This window comes from Cygnus atratus, chromosome 7 (genome assembly GCF_013377495.2).
Source record: "Cygnus atratus isolate AKBS03 ecotype Queensland, Australia chromosome 7, CAtr_DNAZoo_HiC_assembly, whole genome shotgun sequence".
Classification (NCBI taxonomy): domain Eukaryota; kingdom Metazoa; phylum Chordata; class Aves; order Anseriformes; family Anatidae; genus Cygnus; species Cygnus atratus.
Window position 1 is genome coordinate 4,423,142 of NC_066368.1, and position 12,891 is coordinate 4,436,032.

Here is a 12,891-nt window from a genome sequence, read left to right on the forward strand (position 1 = left end):
TTAAGGCCTGATCCTAAGGTAGCTGAAGTTAGCAGAAAGACTTATGGAAAGACTAGTGGAAAGAATCTGAGGGGTTTTAATTAACTCCTAAGCTTTTCACCAAATAGGAAAATCTTCCCAAACAGGGAAGAATGAATGGGTTCAGTTGCTTACCTCTATTAGTTGGGAAAGACTACTTGTGAGTACTTCTATGACCGGGAGAGCACGTATCAAATCATGAAACACATATGCATGACCATGAGGTATATTTATAGTGAAGTAAATTAAAGTGAAATAATAAACCCAACAGTTAGTTCCCAACCAGTCGAATCGTTCCTGAAAGAAAAGCTGAAAAGACATGATTGATGCTGACAACAAAAGAGATGATTATATTTCAGATCTATTTCTCTGCGTGATGTTCTCTTTAATGCACTGACAGTATATGGCATATGATCTGTGTGATAAGCACGATCACTGATCTTCCTAAAATGCAGTTATCCCTTTAACAGGAAGAGCCATATATTTGTGTGGCCCTTCTTGTTCTAGTCATGATTTTAAGTGCAATACAAAGACTGTACTAGCTAAGATATGTTACAAGCTTTACAGTTTATTAGTTAGTTTAATTATAAATATGTATTTTTTCAGCTCCTTATCTGAAATTCGTCAGCCTCAAGATACTCCATAGCAAGGTAATCATGCAATATTTAAAGTGTGCAGGAATAGACTGCCATTAGAATTCAATAAAAATGGTATTTCAAAGAGAATTTGGATAAGGGCTGATACGCACCAAAGTGGTTTGTGCAATATGGATGTGCAAGAAAAGTTTTCCAGTTCTGTAGAATAAAGTAGAATAGAAAGACGTGGCAAATGGTTCAAAATGGGTTGGAAGTCCTCGATGTCATCTTCAGTATAATACGGGCTTAGCAGACAAACTGGTTTAAAATCCAGTAGTTTTATCCACAGCGCAGAGCAACTCATCTCTTTCCCATGAGTTCATTCTTTCCACATGGCCACCATAACTTGCATGGAAGGTGCAAGCAAAACTTGCTCTGAGTTTTAATTTGATTTATTTCCTGGAACTGAAGAGGAGAAACCACAGTGAAATCAGCTTGGTGTCTGAATTATCACGAGTCCAGGGGAGTAGCAGTCAGACATTTTGACTTGGACATGTCCAAAACTTTTCCTTCTATTTGAAAAGTCAACACCAAATATTTTGCCATATCCATGTTTTTTTAAACTTTCCATTCTGCACATCACTCAGCTCACTGACTTTTCAGCCCAGCTAAGGAAGAAAAACATCAGGCTTTTCCACAGAGTGGAAAAAGAGCTGGGAAAAAAATGCTTATGCTAAACCTAATTGGCACTAGGGAATAATATCAGATTTCTGAAAAAATGTTTATGTATGGCAACCCTTGCTGCTTAGCTGACAGGCAGGTTAAAAAATGTGGCTGGATTAAACATGTCCTGGCTTTGCTGACAGAAGTGGCACCAGCTGGCACAGATGCCAGGGCAGCAGCAGGGAGGTGACTGCAGCACCTTGAGAAGGAGCTGGGAGTCTTCTGCTATTTAAAGTGCATTAAAATCTACAGATATTAATTTATCTATGAGCATCTCACTGTTGCATTTTCCTACCTCTTTTGTTAATGAGAGGATTTCTAATGAGAGCATCTCTATGGTCTGTCGAGCCTCTCTGTGATCCTATTCTGTAAGGAAAAAGCAATCAAACATATTGAAAGCAATTAAGCTGGCTTTTAAAATTACAGTGAGAAATAATTAACATTGAAAGTCTGGGGAATTTTTCATGTGGAAAAGAAGTGGTGACTTTTGTTTTTCCATAAACTTGCTAAAAGCTTGCTAAGAGCTTAAATATCACAGTGCTCTGGGGGAGTTTGGCTAAAATGTTCTATCTGATTCTCAAAAACCAACATGAAAATGGTATTTGGAAATGGAAATGTGTTTGTTTTCACAACCAAACCCTCTGCAAACATAATCCTCTCTCCCCCTCAGTTTTGTGTGACAACTTTCACTTGTTCTAATAAAATATATCGATTTCCAGAGAACACTTTCAAGAAAATTATTTTGAAATGAGTTGACTTCTGTTGTTATCCTACACTTTTTCACATTTTATTAACTTGACTTTTAACAGATGGCTTTCAATGAATAATTACACAGTAATGAAAAAAAATATCTTGCATTTAAGAAAGCTTTATGCAGATTTACTAATCAATTACACACTGTATCTCATTTGTTTATAGTACATCTCCCAATTGGAGTATAATTATCTAACTTTGTATCTGTATTTAACTGTCTAAATTGAAAGAAATTAAACACAGTAGAAGTAACTAATTGTCAGCATTACCCACCAATTTGTATTGAAGGATTCATCAGCACAGAAGAGTATATGAGCTTCAAACGCTTTAGGCTTTTACAGATATTGAAGAATAATATTTGTGTTTGCTTGTTCTGTGGATATAGCGTTACATACTATTATAATCTATAACATACACTAAAGATCTCTTGAAATGTGCAATTATGTCTGAAGTATTACAATCATTTTTCACTACAATACAGTAGTGGATGGAAGAAAGAAGAGACGTTCAACTTACTGCAAAGCATGATGCACACTACTGTACAGCATCTTATTAGGATGACGAGTCTGCTCCAGCTGCCCTTGAGGCTTTGAGCCCTTAATCTGTACCCTGATGGGTATTGGGTTAAACCTGATGCTCAGTATTTAGATCATCCCAAATGTGGGACAAAGTATTCTCTAGCACCTGATGGGTGTCTTTGCATTCACACAAACACCAGCCCCACACTTTCCCCATCCCTCACGAGACACTCAGTCTGCTTATTGCTCTGTCATTCCCTTGCTTGGGTCTCCCCTAGCACTTTTGCACATTCCTCATCCCCATACACATACTTATTCATATTCAAGCTTTCAACTTGTAGCACAGAACTAGCAAATCCCCATAATACTGTATTTACCACAGAGCTCACTGTGAAGCAGAGTACCAGATTAGGTGTACTTGTTCCCCCGTTACGTGCTGAAAAAGCAACAGCAAGAATCAGTGGTGGCGTGAGCAGCTGCAAGCAAAGCTGATTTTGTGGGGCTCTCAGGAATGATTGGATTTCACAGTCCTGGCCTGGAGTTTTGTCTCAGCTTCTCTCACTGAAGACTTCCCATTCTCAGCTTTTTCCCTTTCCTTTAAATGAACTACTACAAAGAATACTGTTCTGTTTGGATTTAGGACCAAAAAAAAAAAAAAAAGCCTTTTACTTAAAAAGGAAAAAAATTCAAAAGGAATGCGAAAACACTCAGCTAGCACCCTGGGGCACTGCCTGCTGTCATTTATTTATTTTTCTTTATTTTGCCTATCTATCTCTTCTCTGCTATGCTTATCTAGGCTTCTGAAAGATTATTATGTTAAAGCTTTTACATCTAATGCAACTCATCTTAAACACCCTAAGGGTTTGCTGTTCTGTATACACTCTCCAGGTATTTGTCAGCTCCAGAAGCAAATCATAGAAGAATTTAGGACTAATATCTAGGTCATTTCAGTCAAGTATGCAAAAAGTTTTAGTCAAATAAATGAAATCACAGATCAGTTCTCAGCCAGGCCCTTATTTCTTCTAATACTTGAAATTGTTTGGAGGGACTGAAGGTTATTATCTGCTCTTTTAAAACTATTATTGTAGCTGATCTGATGGACTGTTAGAATAAAAAATTCATGCGATTTTTTTTTATTTTTTTTTTTTTACCATATAGTGAAAATAACAAAGAAGAAGAACATGCATTGGTGCTTTCTAAAATGTTTCTGATATTCCACATGACATCAAAGATCACTTTTAAAAGGTCATTTAACACATTTAATAAGTTGAACTGAATGAATGTCTATATGAAGAAATCCAGTCAACAACAACACTGTGTACTAAACAAAAGTAATGTTACGTTCCCTGCTTATAAAATAAACTAGAATAAAAGTCTGTGAAAGATTTGTTTCCTGTTATCAGCTGTATTTAAAACCTGCCTCGTCTTCTATACATTTATATATATTTTTTTATTATTATATTTTTTCTATAGTCTCCTAAAATGTGTTAAGGAATACAAAGCTTAAAAATAATAATGGTAAATAACACGGTGTAACATCAGATGGGATGTAGCAACTGGGGACAGGTATGAAAGTAAGGTAAGAAAGTATATGTCTGGAATAACAACAACAGTCCACTCAATCTACTATTGCTATAAGAACAAATATGTAGATTAAATGAGTTACAAATGTGATGCTTCTCAAAGGCTCCAGGATTGCAGTACCACCCTGTAACCCCAGAATTGACTCAGAAAATGACCTCAGCAGAATTCAAAAATTTCTCTGCCTAAAAAGGTCAAGCGATGTGCCCAGGCAGTGGGCATGGACTTCCCTGGTTAGTCACAGGCTCAGGGAGGTGTCACTGCAGCAAGAAAAGCAGAGCTAAAGCTGTGTGATGCCATGGGGGGGTCAGAGAAATCCCAGATTGGCTGAAGTGGGCAGGGACCTCTGGGTCCCTCTGGTCCCTCCCTGCCCCAGCAGGGCCACCCCGAGCAGGGTGCCCAGAGCCACATCCAGGTGGGTTTGGGAGATCTCCAAGGAGGAGGCTCCACAGCCTCTCTGGGCAGCCTGTGCCAGAGCTTCATCACCCACACACCACACAGCTTCCTGGTGTTTCCATGGAACCTCTTGTGTTCCACATGTTCCTCCCGAAGGTAAGCACCAGGCGGCCCAAACTGCAGAAATCAGTGCTTCTGGGATAAATGGTGTTCTCCCTCTGGTCTCCTGGAGAAGTGCTGGGATTTTCAGCTGACTAGGTTGTATAGAAAGCACAGCAAAGACATCAAAAGCTGGACCTGCTGCTCTTTGGAGGCACTGGGCTGGTTCCTCCTGACGTCCTGCTGGCTCCTTGCTGGGCACACCCCCAGGTAAAATTGCAGGAGTCTCCTTCAACACTCAGAAAAGCAAAAGCCTCTTTTTGACACCAGCTACAGCAACATAAATCATGAGAAACTCTGGTGAAATTTAAAGTACATGTATGAAACAGTTCTGAGGTCAGCATCTTTGTACCCACCTGCAGGGTATTTCCAAGAAGTGGGACAGTGTTAGGAAAACCCTTCGATGCAATCAGCATTTCATGCTTTGCTATAGTACAATACACTAGAGCAACAGTTTAGCACAGCAAAGAACAAGTGTTATGTGCCATCAACTAAGCTCAATTGGCACAAGAAAAATACGTTATGTGTATGCTATATAAATATATGATGTACTGAGTAGGAATCCCTTTGTTCGATTAGTTGCTACCTGTGGCTGAAAACACAGTGCAAGGGTGGTGGCTATCATGGGAAACCTGGGGAGAAAGTCTGAGAGACCTAGATTGATCCAGACTGGTTTTGATACAGAAATAGGAAGGAAGACATGGTAATTGCAAGTGGTAAATCTCTTGACTGCCTGCTGCCCCAGTTGCTCTTCAGGTGACAAGTCAGTTTAGGGAGGAGATCTAACTATTGCTGGCATTCTGCCTGTGGGCAGCAACTTCTGGAAATGGGAAAATGTCAGCGGGTGCTAAGGAGCTGTTAACCCTTCTCTGGGCAGGAGGAGTGCTAATCACTGGTGGGGCAAGAAGGGCAAGAATAGAAAACCTCTTAACTAAAAATTTTTGAAGGTTTTGCACGGGCAAGCCCCAGGGCAGATCCAGCCTCCAGCCCAGCCACAGAGACCCAAGCCCTGCATTCAGATGCCAACACACAGGCATGGAAAAGTCCTTTTTGGCCTCAGATCACAGAGGTGGTTTGCAGAGCCCTCTGCTTGTCCTCACTCCTTCAGGAGTACACACAGGAACAGACCTGGGCGTTCTGCTCATATCTGTGCTGAGCCACAGATTTTAGCGAGTGCGACCAGCTATGTCTGGCTCGTTTGATTACGAAACCCAGATAATGACCCAGCAAAAGCCATGAGAACTGCTCTGGCTGCTACGTGATTTCAGGGGGGCTATTCTCTGCTAAAATGACTGTGGGAATAGCTGGGTTTCACTAGGTGCACCAGCCTGCTGGTGGGTTCACAGCCTGAGCTCAGAGCTTCGTTAGCAATACCCCAGCTAGGGCTTAGCCCTGTTATCCCTGGGCACCACCCCTGAGGTTCCAAACCCCAAACCTTAAGGAAAAACACCCTAAATCTGCTGGTCTGCTGTGGGGAGGGCTCTGGCAAAGCTGAGGAAAAGGAGCAGAGATTTTGGACTGGTACATGAGTCAGCTCCAAGGCAGGGCTGTGTTGCTTTAAATCTGCCAGGCTAGAAACTTCTGCACAAGGCTGATTTTGTTCCCAAGTTCTTCTTATTTGCAAACATTTTAAACACACATGCTCCTATTTTAAAGGCTTCCATAATAACTTCATTATATGTGCTACAGAAGAGCGAGATGGTCCAAAGATGTGGTGAATCATTTTGTCTCAGCAGCAAGCATTATAAAGTCTATATAATGTTATAAAGTATTATAATGCTGGTTTCTGTCAGGAGCTTGATCCGGGATGAGATCTTTTGGGAAATCACACTAATGGTAAGGCAACTGCTGAGTTAGATGAAAAGCTTACTGCTGCTGAGAGCTGGCTGCAGCGAGGAGCTAAGGGAATCAGACACAAATCCCACTGAAATGGATTTGGGGTTTCTTAAGCTCCAGCAAAATTCCCAACCTAAATAAAGAGAGTGACAAGAGTGATGAAAGATTTTTACACTTGAAATGTGCTTACAATCAGAGGTTGGTCCCACTGCAGGTGTGTTGAGAAACCCCACAGGAGTGACCTCTGCAGGCATTGCTGCTGGAGCACCGTGATGCTGATAGAGAGAAAGGTTCTGGTGCCGGAAAATGCCTCAGCCTCCCTTCGTGCAGAGACCACTTCTGCGTAGAGAGGTACAGCACATTACCTGAGCACAAGTATTACAAGCCAGCCCTTGAAAAAGGCATCAAATACTATGGGTTAGAGAAGCTGGGTGGGAAAGCGAGGAGTTTTTGCTGTGCCAGCACTGGTGGTCATTGCCCAGCGCAGGAGGACTTGGTACAGGTGCAACACAGCAATCAGCTGGAAGAAATTAATTTAATATTGAAGATAGATTGCCTTGATTCTCCCAGCCCCTTACCTCTGTTTAAGGTGGGGAAATTAATACAACCAAGATTATTAAGGAGAAGCACTCTGAGGGCTGAGCTGTCAGACAAAGACAGAGCTGGACAAAAAGCTGTAAGCAAGAAAACCACCCAAAGCAGAGCACCTTTCATCTCAGTAACCTGCCAGAACAGAGACAGCCTAGCAGGATTGCAATAGCATAGGCACTTCATTTCGGGCACGGGAATTGCTGCAATAGTTGGAAAAAATTAAACATGGTGATCTTTTTTTTTTTTTTCTTCCAAGGAACAGCCTCTTGCCGAGTTTCCAAGGAAATGCCAACCCCCTGGAAATCACTGTGGCAGTGTGACACTGCCTAGTCCCTCCGCTGGGGAAGGGACAGCCCCTGCCAATGTGCAGGAAAGAAAATAGCACCAGCCTTGGCACCCAGCCGCCATGCCTCGCCCCACTCCCACGCTCTCTGGCTGCTCAGGGAGGCCACAGAAATCTAGGGTTATTTTAATTTCTTTGAGCAGCTATCAAATGAGTCAGGTCTACTGTGATGAACAAGGCCATAAATAAAACCGAGAAGAAGAAACTGAAACCAACCAAAGTGGGAATACAACCCCTATAAAAGCACGCATATTTTTTAAATCCATTGCAATGTTGAATTTATGGCAGTGTGACAGTGCTGTCAGATTTTTAAGAATACGCTATGCCAGCTGTTTCAGGACCGTATCCCAGCATTATTATTTAATACGTTCCTCCAGCCAGGGTATGCACAAATAAATAAACCAATAGGTTAAGTGCAAAAATAATTGCACTAAAAGGATGTGCTCTATTTGCTCTGCTCAGGTATTGCTAGTAATAGAGGTATGATAAAATGACTCAAACTGTAACTGAAAGGCTGAACGCTTGAGTGCACACTGCAGAGGAATACACAGTCCTACAGACACTGAAATCACGTCCCTTCACATTAGCTTGGGTACATAAGCAAATGCCACATATCCCTGGTACGTCCTGTCCAAGCAGCGGGGTTTTAATGGTATTTCTGTGTCTGTTTGCCTGGCTGTTTGGGGAAGACAGCATCCCCTTGGAAAAATAACCTCTGCAAACAACAGGCACAACATTTATTCATCAGAAAATGTGTGTTTAACAAGCTCAGCTGGCTGCCCTCTGCTCTGGCAGCTTCAGGAAAACCTTCTTGCTGTGCCTTGTGCTTTGCTTTCCCAGTGGTCTGGGATGCCGTCCGCTCTTTCGCCCCTGCTGGCTGCTTTCCACTTATTTGCTTACTCTTTTCCATCCCAGTTAGCTCTGCATAGCCTGGAGGGAGTGAACTAGATTCTTTTTCTGGGGCATCATCAAAAGAAATGTTTACCAAATTGCAGACAATCACATCTGTGTAAATCTGGTGGCAGCACATATGCACAGAAGGACAGTAGTGGCCTGCAGAGATTTTATTTTTCCTGCTAACACAGGAAGAAAAGCATCCAGTCCCCCCACCCCAAAGCCAGCGTCAGCACACAAGGCTTGACATTCGACAACACTTTGTCTGCTTGGAAAACAAAAGCATTTAAACTGAGACCATTGGGGAATTATAAATCCCTAGGTACCATTTAAATCATGATTTAAATCAATCTTCCCCTAAAACAATCTGTTTCAGTCTTCCTCCATCAGCTGGAAATTACCAATAGTCAGATTATCAGCCACTACACTAAAGAGAAGTTAGAAAGCAGAAGTAGCTGCTTGGAGCAAATGTGTCAGCCAGAATATTAACACAATCAAAACAACATATTTTTAAGTACTGTTTAAAGTATTACTTTTTTAGCATGCAGATTTCTTGAGGCAGAAATGTATTTTTCCTGCTTCATAAGGCACCAAATTCATTCCCAGCCATCTATCTGTACTGATAGAAATCAAATCTCCTTTCACATCTAGCTCCTTGACTTTCAAATGCAGTTTTCGAAACAAACTCTCCTTCAGAACAGGTATCATACATAGCAACAATGCAGTCAAATGGCATGTTGTGCGATGCCCGGCTGCATTGGTACTGCAGCAGCTGCGTGAAACCCATTCCTCTTTTCCGAATTCCCACCTGAATTGGCCAAAGATAGGCATATGCAAAAGCAAAAACGTTCACTCAACTTTTATAGGTTTAAATTACATCAAAGCAATTTTCTGCATATGCACCCACTAGGTTTAATCAGAATGTTAATGACTTCGCCTTTAAAATACTTGCCTTCTCAGCCCCCCAAGAATTAGGTCTCTGACCAGAGAGATCCCACATCTTCACTCACCAATCTACCCCCAGAACATCATCAATCTTCCCCTCAGAAAATTTTGGTTTGTTCTTTAAGTAAGGTCTCTAACAAGTAAGTCGTAAGACCTGATGATTGGAAAACATGTAGTTTACCGAAACTCCCTCTAACCTGTTCTTTGTCATTCACTGAGATCTTGCCATTTTGTTACTGGAATCAATTGTGTTAGCCACTTGATTACAGTTGACCTCATTTTTGAGGATTAATGCAAAAAGGCACTAAACGCTATTTTCACAGCATGATTTATTGATACCATCTTGCAGTGGAGCTTCAGACAAATCCCTTTGGAGATGTCTTTCATATTGGTGGTGTACTTATGGATTATTATTTTTTTCATATTTCTATTGTCATTTTTCGTTTTATATCCTGTATCTTATGTCCTCACTTTGCTGATTGTTATCTTACATACTTACGCTATACCAATTGTATCTAATAACATGATGTAGCTTCCACTTCCTTATGCTTCATTCTTATGTTAAAAGTGAATGAAGAGCTCATTATTCACCTAACTTGGCCATTTATTGCTCTTTTCTATTTTCCCTCTACAATGGGATAGTTTGCACTTATGCCCTTAATATCATCTGTTTAAGGTACCACCAGATTCTTTAATCCATTTTTTTCTCCTTTAGAAGGATCTTGGAGGATAGCTTATCTACTCTGAGTTTATAACCATCTGCCTTCGTAAAACAGATTATATTTGTTTTATTATTTTTTCTTGCCACCGGGACTATGGAATCTGTCAATACATGGTGATTCACAGCAATTTACTTCCAGCTTGCCTCTCTCAGCTAATTCTTTCCTTCTGCCAGAATCTAGCTCAAGAGCCAGAATCTGCCTCTCCTTGTCTCTCCCCACTTGTCTTTTCCATGACTGACAGAAAACATCTCTGAAAGACATTCCCAGATTAGTTTTGGGGTCATTCCCTAAAATATTCCTGGTGCCCACAGGGATGAGAAGCATTCAAGAGAGTCAGCCTGAGTGCTGCAGCTTCAGCAGCCTTTCCAGGCTGGTTTCCAGCCCAGCAGCCACCTCCGGGTGTGTCCAGTCTGCTCACCACACTGCTTCCCAGAGCAGATAAGATATCCTCCAAGGCAGACTCCCACGCGGAGGGGCAGGACAAGTTACAGACACACTGGCAGCACAGCCTTTCCATGCAGATCATGCACGAGGTACCTGAGGACTGAGCAGTCAAATCATCTCATATGGAAATAGATGGGAAAAAATATGGAGGTGAATCTGGCAGTAAAGGGGGCAGGTGAACATCTCATATACACTGGAAGTGAACTTGTTAGGTGGGATAAAGGAAACTTAAGAGACAGACTTTGGACATTGCTAAGGTTTATGGTTCCACATGGTATGCATAAGACACAGGAGACTGCCACCCTTCCCTTTTCTCCTGGTAAAACTCAACCAGTTGGCTCTCTTTCCACTGAGAAACCCATAAGTCCCTGACTATGCTTGGATATTTATTTTGCTTCTAACTCAGCTGGGGAGTAAGCACTCAAAAGGGTCTCTTTCAGTATGCTAGGTTTACAACACAATTCCTCTCACCAGTATTCTTACAACCATCTTTCCTTTGTGTTTTGTTTTATTTACTGAAAATATGTGAGTTTTATTTCACAAATGTTTTATTGGAAGAGCAGTGCTGCTAACTGAAGGGCTGCTTTCACTTTTACTGGAAAGGCATTTCTGAATATTAGCTTTGGATTGGCAAATTTTCAGTAATTTGTACTCTCAGCAACACATTGGTATGAAAATTGGATTTGGGCAATGGGCACTCCCTGAGCTACTTTACTTTCAGTGTAATGACTTTAGCTAGAAGTTGAGCATACATCATGCTTCCATCTATTGCTTTTCTGTTCAGGATCAGCTGCACATTTAGGGTCTAAGTCTTTTAACCCTTATCCACACTGAATAGTACCTGACAATGGGAAAATATCATCACTCTGATTGACTTGTAGAGCTTGACAAAGAGAGACGACAGTTTAAGCCTCTATTAAGAGATTCTGTGAAAATTAAGGCATAATTTAATTGTGCACATACCACAAGCTGACCCCAATTTCTTTTTAAAGCACCCCAGTTTCAGTGGCATGATTCTTGGGTTGTTAGGCAGACAGTTTAACAACCTTAATATTGAACCAGCTTTTATTAAGACCTGAAGTAGTGCTTAGGGAGGAGGAAGAGGTGGAGGAGGAGGAGGAGGAGGAGGAGAGAGGACTGAAGCCCATCCATTTGCTCTCTTTGCTGCCAGTATGGATGGTAGACATCAGGGTCAAAGGGGACCCCTACAATCTCTTGTACAGAGAAAGCTTCTCCCTTCTGGAGAAAAAGGATTAAAAGTTTCTTCTTGAAAGTAAAATTACAAGATGATACCCAATTGTCTCTGTGAGTTCAAATGAGAGGCCATTCATTTCAGAAATAAAGAGACTTTTAAAAGTTAGTGTTAAAACGTTACTGTTGTTTATCCAAGGATAAGCAGGGAAAAAAAAAAAGGAAAAAAAAACTTATTTTTCATCAAGTCTTGCTATGCAAAAACTCATTTTAATGGCAATTAAGAAATTGCCATAATCGGCAGAAATTCTTATCTGCCTGGGGCCAGTCTCTCTCAGATGTAAACTCTAGGAAAACTGGGTTAGTAACTGCAACTCTGAAGTTCCCTCTTTCCTTGTTTTCCTCTTCCCTGGGCTTGGTTTGTCACTTTTGCAGCCAAGAAGGGGTAATTGTGTAATTTAGGCAGTCATCAATCTAATAGATGCCAACTGTGCTCACCTGCTGTTTGGTAGAGGTGATGCACTTATTAACTCCACTAATTTGTCTAATGACTCGTACTCTTCTTCCTTTAACAACTTACAGGCCAAATTGTGATGCCCTGGGCAGGCTAAATGACTTTATAAAGAGTAAGCTCAGCGGTATAAACCATGTAATACTTTTCTTTCTGTCTTTCTCTCCTTGAACCCCAGATATGTATCACTTAAAAGTATCAAAATATACATGGAGGATCATTTTGGATTAAAGTTTAAGAAGGTAGAGAAGCAATGGTGGATGTTGTTTTCAAGACATAAAAGGAGGGATTAATGTAAAACTCAATTTCAAACTCAATATCCATTCCTATATCACCAAAGCTAACTAGACTAGAATAAAGCACATCATGATTCCTGTGTCATAATTCAAGGAAAGATAGTCAGAGGCATGTTCCTGTCCTACCTGCATTTGTTTAAAAGCATAATTTACATCTACAGCCAGCTGAAAGAAGTAAATTGTGGTAGATGAAAATGTTTTCAGCTCCCTTCAGATGTGGTGACACCTCCTCAGAAGATGCTTATCTCACTGTGGATGTTAAAGCCATGCAGCTTAAGGATCCAAGACAAATTTTCATGTTGCTAACAACAGTGAGATGGTTTATTCCTTAAGATTAGTTGGAGCATCATGCTATTCTTCCCTCAGATATATTTGTCAAAGGAAAACAAACAAAG

General features: G+C 41.0%; 1 long non-coding RNA gene across 1 annotated transcript; it reads right to left on the minus strand.

Moving 5' to 3' along the window:
- Positions 1–228: 228 nt before the first annotated feature.
- On the minus strand, positions 229–3,200 carry LOC118248712 (uncharacterized). The gene is made up of 3 exons (XR_004778832.2): positions 2,965–3,200; positions 1,612–1,682; positions 229–1,058 (listed from the first exon to the last, which is right to left on the minus strand). It is a non-coding gene; the product is annotated as an uncharacterized LOC118248712 (long non-coding RNA).
- Positions 3,201–12,891: the final 9,691 nt, after the last annotated feature.